The 13,883-nt window shown below is 45.0% G+C and overlaps 1 long non-coding RNA gene across 1 annotated transcript in view; it reads left to right on the forward strand.

The window, feature by feature from the left end:
• The window catches only part of LOC114705801, a 31,028-nt gene that overhangs the window by 5,325 nt on the left and 11,820 nt on the right, over positions 1 to 13,883 (forward strand). The window contains exon 2 of the long non-coding RNA XR_003736448.2: positions 6,859 to 7,061. This is a non-coding gene — a long non-coding RNA (uncharacterized LOC114705801). The remainder of the gene's footprint in view (positions 1 to 6,858; positions 7,062 to 13,883) is intronic.

A 13,883-nucleotide genomic window follows, 5' to 3' on the forward strand; every position in this document is an offset into this window, starting at 1 on the left:
TACCTTATGCTTAGCCCTGAGCTTTCCATGGGCAATGCACTGGTGAATTACCTATAATATCTCTGTGCGCCACTTTCTCATCTTTATGTCACATTTAATAACAGAACTGACTGCATATGTTTACCATAGGACTTATTTATTTTATAGGGCCTTGCTATATAGCTCAATCTGGCCTCATACTCACAATCCTTCCTCATCTTCTTGAATACAGGGTTATAGGCATATGTCACCATGCCCAGCTTAAAACAGTTCACATTTGTAAAGGCCAAGAATGGTGTTCAGCTCTTGGAATAGGATTTATATGTTTGTTAAGTAAAGTTAAGTGAATTCATGCTCTGATGGGGTGTATGCCCCAGCAGAGGAGATTGAGTGATTAGCAGTCAGTTCAGTCCAACAAGTTAAGGATCATAATAGATGTTTTGAGGCCCAAAGTGGAGATGAATACTCCTGTTGAGTAAATTCTTAAGGAAGTCAGAACTAATCAGATAAGGGTAAAGGGAAGGAGAAAAAAAATGTAGGCAGAAGTACCCATGTGGGGCAAAGGCAGATGGCCAAACATAGCAATATGCTTAGCAAATCAGAGTGGTTGAGTAGAGACCAAAGACTTGTGTCTCGATCCTGTTGGCTGGGGCCACCAATAAATGTCAGGGAACATCTGGAGAGACATTGTTGATTATTTTTCAACTTGGTTGTTACTGTTTTTAGCATTGCTTCCAATGTATTTGCTATGCTTAAAAGTGAAAAGTGAGGCTTTTTATGTCAAGTCTTACTCCTTCCTCCCTTCTTCCCTCAGTCCACATGCTTTGGGTAGAGGTAAGACCTCCATGATACAGGAGGGAACACATCACCCAGACCTAAGCCAATCAGTGCACCCTACTCTAGTGGCTACAGTGATTGGAGGAGGGTTGGTGAGTCCACCCAATGGGAGCAGATACAGAACTTTGGCTTGAGGACCTGGGAGAGGTCTTTAATCCTTTCTGCGGGTCTCTAATCTGACAGAATTTAGGCTTTGGGGCTGCTGTCACCATTTCAGGACCATGGAGATTCTGAGACCAAAGCCAGCACCACAGAAGGCAGCGCAATGAAGCAAAAGGAGCCCCAGTGACATCGTTTGAGCCCTAGATCCAGCCAAGATGAAGGCAGCCCTAGCCCCTGGCCCTGTTGGTTTCACAAGCCAATAAATTTCTTTTTGTTCAAGCCAGTTTGGGTTAGGTTTTCTGTCACTTGGAACAGAGTACAGGCTTCAGACGAGAATGTGACACAATTGTGTGTTTTGGTAACATGGCTCTGGCAGCCACCGGTAGGCACAGGGGCCTAAGGGAGCAAGCTTTGAGGCAGTGAGGCTCCTCCAAAGAGCTTATGACAAAGAGTAGGCAGAGCTGGGGACTGTTGTAGCTTATCACCACAATGTGGGGCTCAAAACATGGGAATGAACTTTCCTGTTTGGGGTATGTCCAAATGCCCCCCCCCATTCCCAACACACACAACTAGGGCTCCAGTCCAGGGTTTTGCTACAGCTCCACTTCCCGAAGGAGAATTATTTCCTCCCATCCTCCCATCCTTCCTTCCTTTTTCTGTGTGTGTGTGTGTGTGTGTGTGTGTGTGTGTGTGTGTGTGTGTGTGTGTATGGAGGGAGCTTAAAGATCTACCACTGAGCTGCACCCCCAGCTCTTGGTTTTATGTAGCTCAAGATGGTCTCAAACTTGAGATCCTCCTGTCTCACCCCCCTGAGTGTTTAGGGAAAGGTTTATCTATTTAATTTTGACAGCCTGGCCTCTGACTTGCAATGCTTCAGGTAATCCTTGAACTTTTGAACCCTCCTGTCTCTACTTCCTGAGCTCTGACATTACAGGCACATGTTACCATGCCCAGTATATGGGATGCTGGGAATTGAACACAGGGCTTTGTGCATGCTAGGCAAGCACTCTACCAATTGAGCTATGTCCCTAGCCCCAAGAGAGGATTCCTTTTGTTTTTTGAGATAGGGTTCCTCTGTGTAGCCCTGGCTATCCCGGAACTTGCTCTGTAGACTAGGCTGGCCTCGAACTCATGGAGATCCACCTGGAGAGGGTTCTTTAAAAAGAATTCCTCCTTCAGCTTCTGGAGGCCTTAGGTGCAGCTTATACCTGGGTAGTTTCTATTTTTGTTTCCATCCTCACATGGCACTCACATCCTGCATCTTTGTCTATCTCTGATAAGGATGCTTGTTATCTTATTTATGACTTGCTTGTGTAATTCAGGATGATCTCATCTCAAGGTCTTAATTTAATTATATATGCAATGACTTTTTCCAAAGATTTCTTATTCATAGATTCCACTTTCCTTGTGGGGGCAGGGGTATCATATTTGATCAACCACAACTAGCATGAGCAATAGCCACTAGTTCTCAAAGACTGGTGCAGTGATGCCTCATAGTTATTTGCCTCCTGGGGTTTGCTAGCTTCCAACCTCACTCCCTGACCCATCTTGACAGCCCACAAAGAACAGAAAATTTAAGTGAAGATAGATTTTAAGGAAGGGAAGAGTTTGGCTTGGCCAATCTAGACTCTTCAGTGTTCTCAGCCAGGCCTCTGAAAAAAACCCTGTTCACAAGTGCCCTGTGTGTTCTCCAGTGGTGGGTATGGAGTCTCCACTTCCTTCAGTCTTTGTCTGCATGGCCAGCTTTTGACCATGGACATGGCAGGTGAACTTGCTGATGTTTACTCTGAGCCAGGCAAAGAGCTCAGGGATTTCATGGCTCCGCTTAGCTTTTCTAATTTTTTTTTTTTTTTTTTTTGGTTATTGTTGGTTTGTTTCCTGAGACAGGGAGTCTCTCTGTAACAGCCCTGGCTGTCCTGGAACTCCCTCTGTAGACCAGGCTGGCCTTGAACTCACAGAGATCTGCCGCCTCTGCCTCCTGAGTGCACCACCACTGCCTGGCCAGCTCAGCTTTTCTACTCAGAGTTGGCGACTATTCCCTTTCATAGGTAAAGAAGCTGAGACTCTGGGGAAGCAGTGGTTTTCTTAAATGTGTAAACTGACTGCTGTAAAAGCCAGGCTTCAGGACCAGATTGTCTGTTCTCAAAGCTTGTGCTTATATACAAACTATATCTATACCTAGGACACCTCCCTGAGTGGGAGCATTCTCTGTGGGTTGGTCAATGGGAAGATGTCCTTGGCTGGGCCCCCACAGTCAGTGGCAGACAGAGGTGATCATGTTCAGTGGTTTACTCTAAGGAAGGGCTTCTGAAGCATTTTCTGCTCCCCTTACACTTGAGAAAAATTTAATTAAAATATTTCACATTTACTTATTTACTTTATTATTTTTGTGTGTATGTGCATGCAAGTATATGAAGGTTAGAGTCAGTTCCTTCCTTCCATTATGTGGGTCTTGGGGATCAAACTCAGGTTGTTAGGCTTGGCAGCAGCACCTTTATTCACTGAACTAACTCTCTGACCCTCACCCGGTATACAGGTGTATAAGTCAAACATCAACTGATAATAAACCATAAGACAATTTTTTTTTTGGTTTTTTGAGACAAGGTTTCTTTGTGTAGCTTTGGAGCCTTTCCTGGAACTCACTCTGTAGACAAGGCTGGCCTCTAACTCACAGAGATCTGCCTGGCTCTGCCTCCTGAGTGCTGGGATTAAAGGTGTGCACCACCACCCAGCAAGATATTTATTTTAAAACAGTTCTTTGATATATGTGTAATTTTATCATTTATTAAAGAAGAAAGCAAAATTGCACCTGTGAATATGCTTGTTTATTTTTAGTTAAAGAATAAGTTCTTAGTTGAATATTTGATACTGCAGGATGTGAAACATTTTGAACATTTTTCAGAGTCAATTGATATTTTGATTTTATAATTGTTGGTGCTGAAAACACTGCTTCACATAGCACATAGCACAAAATGACAAAAGTGTCTTTAAGGTCACGTGAGAAATCATTGGAAATTCTGTCCTAAATCCAAGCTAAATTTCATTAAATGATGTGTGTGTGTGTGTGTGTGTGTGTGTGTGTGTGTGTGTGTGTGTGTTTGTGTGATATGCACAAAGAGGCCAGAGGCTGATGCTGGTGTCTTCCTCAACTACTCTCCATCTTACTATTTTTGATTAATTTTATGTGCATGGGTGTTGTGCTTACATAAATGTTTATGTACCACTCCTGTGCATGGTGCCCACAAAGGCCAGAAGAGGGCGTCAGGATCATCTGGAACTGTGAGCTGCCAGAACTGTGGTGCTGGGAACCAAACCTGGGTCTTCAGGAAGAACAGCCAATGCTCTTAACCACTGAGTCACTTCTTCAGTTTTATTTTTTGAGACAAGATCCCTCATTTGAATCAGCAGCTCACCAACTGGCTAGGCAGCCTGGCCAGTGAGCTCTTGGGGTCTGCCTATCTCCATTCTCCAACTCTGAGGTTATAGGTACACATGACCAAGCCTGGCTTTTTATATGTGTGATGGGGATTTGAACCCGGGTCCTTATGCTTGCAGAGCAAGTGCTCTGACCCACTCAGCAATCTCCCCTTCTCTGAAATAGCAACCTTTTATAAAACCATAGCTTAAAATTTGTTGTTGTTGTTGTGTATGAGTGTTTTGTCTGCATGTGTATCTGTGCACCACAATCATGCCTGGGACTTTTGGAGGTCAGAAGAGGGTTTGGATTCTAAGGAATTGGAGTTACAGATTGTTGTGAACCAACATGTTGGATTCTAGGAACTAAATTCAGGTCATCTGCACAAGCAACAGTGCTCTTAATGGTTGAGACATCATCTTACTAGCCCTCAAACAGCAATTCATTCATTTGTTTGTTTTGAGACAGGGTCTCACTATGTAGTCCTGGCTGATCTGGTACCCACTCTGCAGACCAAACAACACTGAACTCTGTCTTTGCCTCCTCAGTATTGGGATAAAAGGCATGTGCCTTTTCTGACATTCTAATGCAAAACAAACCAAAGATGTACTAAATTAATATTTTCATGCTGCAGAATGATAGTAGGAAATTATCAGAAGTCTTTGTTTCTATAATTAATCATTTTGTTTCTGATCATGCACATAATAGTAATAACACTGCAATTCACAACATACACTGTTCTCAGATCTGAGCTCTTGTATGATGTGACAGTATGCACAATGTATAAGCTATAGAAATTCACTTTCTAGTCCTGAGAGACTCTGACCACTGAGTCATTACAGATCTTTGTGGTAACTCTGTCTGGGAAAGTGCATCCTGAAGTTACCTCTGCCTTCCCTCCAGTATCATCTCCTCCATCTTCTGCACTTCTGCCTTCAGCTCTGTGCTTTTCCTTACCCAGCCTCCGGTTGCCTGTTTACTCTTCAGGCCTCGGGCCCCAGCTTAACATCATTCCTTAGGAGATATCCTTCCTGACTCAGGTGTGGCCACTTTAAGTCCTGAGTCTTTTCTGTGGCCACATTAACCAGACTCACCCAAAACTGGCCTTTGAGACCTTGCAGACACAGCTGGGCATTCCATGATCCTTTTATTAAAGGCATCCTTGGGAAGGGCTTGGGGTGTCATCACCTGTGCAGAAGAGGCTATCCCAGGCAGGCACAGCCAGGCCTTTGTAGCTGCACATCAAAGATGCCCATCCCTGGTCCAAGGTTTATGGCTGAGATGCTTAGGGAGCCATCCTTCCCATCACCTGGGTTGTCTGTTCTCCAGCTCACAGGGAGGTGAGGGCTTCTGGGCAAGGACAAGACACAGTCAGCCCAGTTTTGAGGAACAATGTGACAGTTCCTCCCAGCACTGTACATACACTTAATATCACTCTTGTCTTCTGTGATGTCACACTTTATTTGTAATAATCACATCTGTTACCCTAAGCTTTACCTTCTGTGAAGTTTCCTTACAAGGGGCTTTCCTTAGACCTCAAGGCTTAGAGTATCTCCCTTTGCCACACTATGAGGTGTCCACCATTGTCAGCCCCATGTCATAGGTGAAGACACTGAGGCACAGGTCACATTATTTGTCAAAGTCATCTGGCTGGAACTGGTGGCCTGGCACTTCCTACAACCAACTTCCCTCCCCTCTACCCATAGACCTCTGCTAAGCTACTGCCTATTGACATTGGAACAAAGTCCAGATCCCTTAAGGTGGTCCTGAAAACCCTTTATAGTTGTGAGTGTCTCACCTGACCCCTGCTACTCAGCTCCCCGAGAGCTTTGCATTTTAGGGAGTCATGGGCCACTGTCCCCATTCATCTTGCCCATATAATACCCTTTCTGTTTTATACAACTGATGAACTCTGATGCAGTCTTTTCCCACTCTCTTTGAATGGTGCTAGGGACCAAACTCAGGGTCTCACACATGCTAGGAAAGTACTCTACCATTGCCTGTACCCTCAGTTCTCTTTTAAAAAATCTTCTAAAATTCTAAATTCATATTTGTTTATGCCTGTGTGTAGGTTTGTGTATATATGCAGCTGCCTGTATAGACCAGATGCATTAGATCCCCAGAACTGGAGTTATGGGAGGTTATGAACCACCTGACATGGGGCACTGGGAACTGAACTCAGGTCTTCTGGAAGAGCAAACTGTGCTCCTAACCACTAAGCTATCTCTCCAACCCTCTCACCCCCCATTTTTAAATGTTCTGAAACAGTGTTTCACTATGTTGTCCAGACTAGCATTGAACTTTTTATTCCAGACTGGCCTTGAACTTTTGATTTTCCTGCCTCAGCTTCCCAAGTAGCTGGAATCACAGCCCTGTGCCCAAGGACCTCAGACTCTAGTCCATTCTTCAGTATCTAGAGAGACTGGTTAAATCACTTTCAATCATAAGACCCCAGTGCATACGTAGGTATGTGCACACGTGCCCTTTCATGATGCACTGTGTTAAATGTCTACATTTTTCTTTAGACGCTGAACTTCCTAAGACCAGGTGCCAAGTCTCATCTACCTTGGTACATTCATCCCTGAGTACAACATCCAGCACAGAGAAGACTCAAGAAATGTTTGCTAATGAATGAATGATCTGGTAGAAAGAAAAAAGACTGGAGGTGTGACAACAGGAAATTCAAATGCTCCCCTGAGGAAAGAGAGAGAGATGGTCCAGGAGACAGGTATGTATGTTGGAAAGACATAACACATCTCTGTGCCTGGTTGAATAAAGAGCATTCCCTAACATGTAGCTCAGGCTGGCCTCAAACTTTCTAAGTAATCCAGATTGACCTTGCGCTTGGATTTTTATATATGTGTGTGTATATATAAGTAAAATATCTTTTTTGAGACAGGGTCTCACTGTGTAACTCTGGCTGGCTTGGACTTAATATGTAGCTCAGGCTGGCCTGGAACTCAGACTATTTCTGCCTCTCAAGTACTGGGATAAGCATGTACCACCATACCTGGTTTTCTTCCCTCCCTCCCTCCCTCCCTCCCTCCCTCCCTCCCTCCCTCCCTCCTCCCCCCCCCTCTCTTTCGTGTTACAGGGCATGTGTGGAGTCACACACATACCAACTGCACATGTAAAAGTCAGGGGATAAATTGAGAAATTGGTTCTTTCCTTCTATCACGTGGGTCCCAAGGATTGAATTTAGGTCACCACCATGTTTGGAGGTAGGTGCTTTTACTCAATAAGTCATCTTCCTGGCACCTAGCCTTGAACTTTAGAGTCTCTGGCCTCATCCTCCAAAGTGTTAGATAAAGACTTACTTTTTTTTTCTCTTTTCACAGGTCTTATGTAGCCTTTGTTTGGCTGGAACTCTTTGTGTAGCTAAGGCTGACATTGAACTTCTGTCTATTCGCTTGCCTCCGTGTTCCTAGTGCTGGGATTATAGGCGTGTGTAATCATCCATGGCTGGTTTATGTGGTACTGGTGAATGAACCCAGGGCTTCATGTAACACTGACTAAAAAGCATCTCCAGGTCCTTCTTGCTTTAACAAATTCATAGTAAGCACCTCAGTGTGCCTGTGCTATGCTCAGGGCTTCAAGGCACAGCCCACATATCATGTGTGTAAATCTTCCCCGCCCTTCCTCTTAGAATCAAATGCTCCCTGCTTCAAGTTCCCAGTGTCCCTCTGCTTGTAACTTTGTACCTATTTAAATGTGTACACCTACTCCATGTCCAATCACTAGGCTATGGACCTTGTGAGTGTGGGAATTGTGTCTTACTCATCTTTGTCCCCAGGCCTTGTACTCAGAAGAGGATTGGTAACTGACTGGCCAGTTGGGTGTGTTAGTGAGCAGTGGATGGATAGTCAACAGTCTACAGAGCCCTGCTTGAGTGGGTACTTGTCCACTCTCTCTGGGTCTGGCCCTTCAGGTCATCCCTTCTTTATCCTATTCCCTATGTTATTCAGTTAAAAATATTTCTCATGGATGCCATTTGGTACATTTATTTGTTTATGCACTGATGGTTTGCTCCTTCTTTCATTTTTTTGAATTAAAACATGTTTGGAGAGGGTAATGTCATGATGCACATGTGGGAGTCAGAGGATAATTTTGTGGAATTGGTTATCTCCTACCTGTACATGGTGTGGTGGTTTGAAAAAAATGGCTTCCAAAGGGAGTGGCACTATTAGGAGGTGTGGCCTTGTTGGACTAGGTGTGGTCTTGTCGAAGGAAGTGTGTCACAGTGGGGGTGGGCTTTGAGTTCTCCTGTGCTCAAGCTGTGCCCAGTGTCATAGTTCACTTCCTGTTTCTCAAGGATTAAGATGTAGAACTCTCAGCTCCTTCTCCAGCACCTTGCTTGCTTTCATACCACCATGTTTCCTGCCATGATGATAATGGACTAAATCTATGAAACTATAAGCCACCCAAATTAAGTATTTTCCTTTATAAAAGTTGCCATGGTCATAGTGTCTTTTCATAGCAACTGAAACCCTGACTAAGACACATGGACTCTGGGAATCAGACTGTCAGCAAGCACCCACTCACTGAGCCCTCTTTTTAACTCTCTGCCTCTTCTTCCTAAAATATGAAGTTCAGGAGAGTGTCAGATATAAAGAAACTTTAGCTGCTAGAGTCTCAAGGAGGGTCTAGCATGTAATAATCTTCCAGCTCAAAGTTATGAATGAGTGAAGGGGTACAGCTTAAATGTACTCCAGCTGCCTGCCACTAAAACAAAGACTCATTTTCCCATTGCATTCAGCCACTAGGGGTAGATACATGTAGAACAGGACATGAGGTGCTTATGCATCTAGAACTTCCATTCTTGGTACACATATACATATGGAACTGCATGAATCGATCCTTCAGGTGACCAGACTGCACTCATTATGGGAGCAAAGAGGACCTCTGGGTCAAACTCCAAACTCCTCCAGCTTCTGCTCACACCAAACCTAGTTCAGGGCCAGAGCGTCCAACCCTGTGCAGGTAAGGCATTTCTTCGAGTATTTAGTCAGGATGGGTGTTGCCCCTGCTTTGCCTTTGAGGAGAGGGCAGGGGTGTTCACACTGAGACTGTTTAACTGCTAGCTGACAGGCAGCTAGGAGGCCAAGGAGCCAGAGACAAGGTGGGATACAGCAAAGAGTGGGTAGCCATGCCTGGGCTGGGGAGGGGCTGTCTTCCCCAGCTGGAGCAGGGCATGTGTGCTCTTCTTTATCTCTGGGGAGCAGGTGAGAACTCTCTAAGGGCAAGGTGCAGAAGAGTCATCCCTGGTTTCTCAGCACGCAGTATGGGACTAGATGGACTAGGTCTCTGTATCCTCTTGTTCCCCAAATTGTCTTTCTTGAGGTATGTGATCAGTTCTTCCATCCCTTCATGCTGGCTCACTGTTTTCAGAAGACAAGTTGAGAGCTAAAGAATAAAACTAGGGCTGGGCAGTGGTGGCGCACGCCTTTAATTCCAGCACTGGGAAGGCAGAGGCAGGCAGATCGAGGACAGCCTGGTCTACAGATTGAGTTCCAGGACAACCTGGACTACACAGTGAAAATATCTCTTGAAAAACAAAAAACAAACAACAACAACAGAACCCAACCACCTCCAACACACATAACCTTTGATGCAACATTTTTCCTTTTAGGAATGTGCCCTACAGTCAGGAACATAAGAGTACACAGATCCACCCAGCAGTTGGTTCCTTCAGTTGTTTATGGAAAGTGATCTATTGGAATCTAGTGAGTTCCAGGCAGTGAATGAGGCTCTGAGATAGTCTCCTGAACACACAGATGTGACCCCTTTCATCCCCCAGAAACTGAAGAGTTAGCAGGGGATCATCTTGAATAGACATTTATGGAGCTCCTTGGCAGAAATTACATTAAGCTCTTTAAGTGAAGAACATTTGGGGTGAAGAGACAAGAGTCATATCTTTCCATTTGGGGGCTGGAGAGATGGCTCAGTGATTAAGAGCACTTATTGTTCTTGTGGAGGACTCTGGCTTGTTCCCAGCACCCACACGTCAGCTAACTCCTGTTCCAGAGGATCAGACCCCTTTTCTGGCCTCCACAGGCACTGCAGTCATGTGGTGCACAAACACACATGTATGCAAAACACTCATAAATGCAAAACAAAAAGAAATAAATCTAAAGGAAAAAAATCCTTCTAATGGTATTTGTTGACAAGGAAAATTAGACAGTGTCCCAAATATTCACCCAAAGAGGAATGGTGAGAACTGTTTTTATCCATGCAATGGGCTAGTGTGTACCTATGGAAAACAATGAAGCAAGGTGGAGGACATAGCTCAGGAGTAGAGGGTTTGCCTGGCCCGTGTGAAGCCCTGCAAAAAGCAAAAGCCAACCAACCAAAGGCTTGGGGCCTTGTGGAGACGGCTTCACTGGTAAAGCACAGGTTTCACAGTCACGAAGACCTGAGTTTGGATCCTCAGCACCAGGACCACAAAGGCAGACAGGAGGACCCTGGGGCTCGCTGGCCAGCCAGTCTAGTCAAATTGGTGACTTCTGGGTTCAGTGAGAAACCTTGTCTTAAAAAATTAGGTAGAGAGTGATTGAGAACACCCCAAGTCAACCTCTGACCTTTACATGCACCTGTACACACATGCGTGCACACCCATCCCAACACACATACACACACACACACACATACACACACACACACACACACACACACACACACACACATACAAATAATAAATAAATTCCCTTAAAATAAAGTAGGTGGGTTATGTAAGTGCTGTGAAAGACATCCTCAATATAGTATTAAATTTTAAAAAAGTGTGTTGTGTGTTTGAATACTAACAAGCATTATGATTTTTCTGTGCATTATTAATATTTTCATAGCAAAAGACTTGGAGAATATGTCCCATATTGTTAGCAGCTGTTATTTTTGGGGAGGGCAATACCTGTGACTTTTATTTTTTAAACATTCCATTAACATTAGGATGGTTAAAAATAGACATGTATTACCTTGGTAGAGAAAAAAAAAAACAAAGGTATTGGGGAAAAATCTGTTGATTTATTTCTTCTGGTGCTAGGTAGAGATGGAATTGAACAAGGTTTCCACCGCTGAGTTAAGTCTTCAGCCCCATGAGATTATTTAAATCTGTTATTGTTCTCACTGTATATATGTGCACCTAATGTGCATTCAGGGAGTGCATGGCATGGTGTGCATGCAGAGGTCAGTGATAACCTTGTGGAGTCGGTGCTCTCATTCACCTTTACTTGGGTTCTGAGGATCAAACTCAGCCTGGCAGGAGCTTTTACCTGTTGAGCAGTCTGGCTGGGACCATAAGATTCTATTCTGAAATGGCTATCACTAGTAAAGACTATTTTAGAGTGGGTCCTGTCTTCCTCCCTTCCTCCCTCTCTCATTCCCCCATCTTGCACCTTCCCTTTCACATAGCTCAGGATAGCTCTGAACTTAATATGTAGCCAAGGATGGTCTTGTCGGCCTCCTTGTCCTCCTTGTCCTCCTCCTCCTCCTGCCCTCCTCCTCCTGATCCTCCTCCTCCTTGTCCTCCTCCTCCTTATCCTCCTCCTTGTCCTCCTTGTCCTCCTCCTCCTTATCCTTCTCCTCCTTGTCCTCCTCCTCCTCCTCCTTGTCTTCTTCCTTCTCCTTGTCCTCCTCCTCCTTGTCTTCGTCCTCCTCCTCTTCCTTGTCCTCCTCCTCCTTATACTCCTCCTCCTTTTCCTCTCTTTCTTTTTTCTTTTCTTTTCTTTCTTTCTTTCCTTTTTTCTTTTTTTTTTTGAGTCAGGGTTTCTTGGTGTAGCTCTGGCTGTCCTGGAACTCACTCTGTAGTCCAGGCTAGCCTCGAACTCAGAGATCCACCTACCTCTACCTCCAGAGTGCTGAGACAGAAGGTGTGCACACCACTGCCCAGCTAGGTCTTCCTTCTTAAAGACAATCTCCACCAGTGCTAGAATTTCACAAGAGAAAAATCATGGTAAGCAGAGGATAGAGAGCCTTGCAAATGTCAGCATGGTACACTGTGACGATCATGTCCTGCCCTTCCCTTTAGCTGGTGAGCTGGTCTCTGCCTTCAGGAAGGACATTGTACTTTTTTTCCCACAGGGCTGTTTGCTACTTTAGAATTCTTTTGGAAAGCAACTACTCGGTGGTTCTAAACAGAGGGAATGCTTTTGCCAGACCTGGAAGCATCATATGGAATTGTTGGAAGAGGAGAAATAATTTTTCTCTTGGCTCTTCTCTTAGAGACATGAAGTTTGCTTACATCATCTACCTAGGAAAATCCAGTAACTCGTCTGCTTGCCGATAAGCAGCAGTGATTTCGGCGTGCTTCCCTCGGCAGCCCTCTCTGGCACAGAGACAGGATCCGGGGTTGTTGACTGAGTAAACGAACGGCCCACTCCCACACAGTTACTTTCAGCATCTTCAGGTGTGAAGCTTAGCTGAATAATTCACTGAACACAATCCACATCTCACTCCTCAAATAGACTTGGTAGGATAGATTGTGAAGTGCTAGCAGTCACGCTTCGCAACTGATGCCCATGCTAAGGGAAAAGTCAATGAGATTTGCTCAAGCTACACAGCAGTTTACAATAGTTGAGATGCTGTTCACAGCTATGTTTGAAGGACAGGCCACAAAGTGAAAGCTGGAGAAGGTCCTGCTCTTAAGGTGCAGAGCATTAAGAGGGCACAGCTGGCCTTGACCTTCAGAATCTTTCCAAGACATACTGAATCTTGACTCAAGGCATGCTGGATCCTCAGAACAAGGGTAGTGGAAAAGTCAGAGGCTGGGACATCCAAGGGAGGGAGCTGAGGCCCAAACAGTGTGATACCCTTAGCCTGAGTCCAGCATGGATGGGGAGGTGGGGAGTGGTGGTTGGTGTTGGGGTGGAGTGAGTAGGACTGTGGTATGAACTGGTCTGGCCAGCAATGAAGGCAGGAAGTAAAGTAGTCAGTTTATCCATGGCAGGAGTCTAGCCAACCTCTACAGCTCAAGATCTGGGCTATCACAGATGGGCTAACAACAGTTGGTAGTAGTATAATTTAAATTGTGCTCTGTCAAGGCTGGGGGCAGCTGGCTCTCAGGCTTCAGTGGTGAGCTCCAAAACTGAAGTTCTTGTGAGAAACTCAAATAACAAGGTGCTCTAGCAGGCTTGCTATATACCTACAAACTGCTCCTGTGACCTTGTGCCTACAAGACTCTGTGGGAAGTCCTTTACTTGTGGTGGCTTTCCACAGCACAGTGGGGAGACTCAGTCCACTATGGGTAATTTGCCCACTATCATAAGGAGGGAGAATGCCTACCCAGGGCCACTGGAGAATACAAGGGTGATGGTGCCCATAAATGTCTGACTTTAAGCCAAACCCTTACATTATCTTTGGGGAAACATCCCAGGTCCCCAGGGTGAATAGCAGAACTTTGTGTTACATGTGAGGAAAGCAACCAAGAGGTGTAGTGACATGCCACACTTACACAGCCAGAAGACAATGGTGCAGGACAGGAGCCTGGAACCTGCTGTGAGTCGGAAGCAGATGTGGAGGCCTTCCCAACAGGACAACACTCAGGCAGCATCCCAAAAAC

Source organism: Peromyscus leucopus, chromosome 4 (assembly GCF_004664715.2).
Source record: "Peromyscus leucopus breed LL Stock chromosome 4, UCI_PerLeu_2.1, whole genome shotgun sequence".
In the NCBI taxonomy this organism is placed as follows: Eukaryota; Metazoa; Chordata; class Mammalia; order Rodentia; family Cricetidae; genus Peromyscus; species Peromyscus leucopus.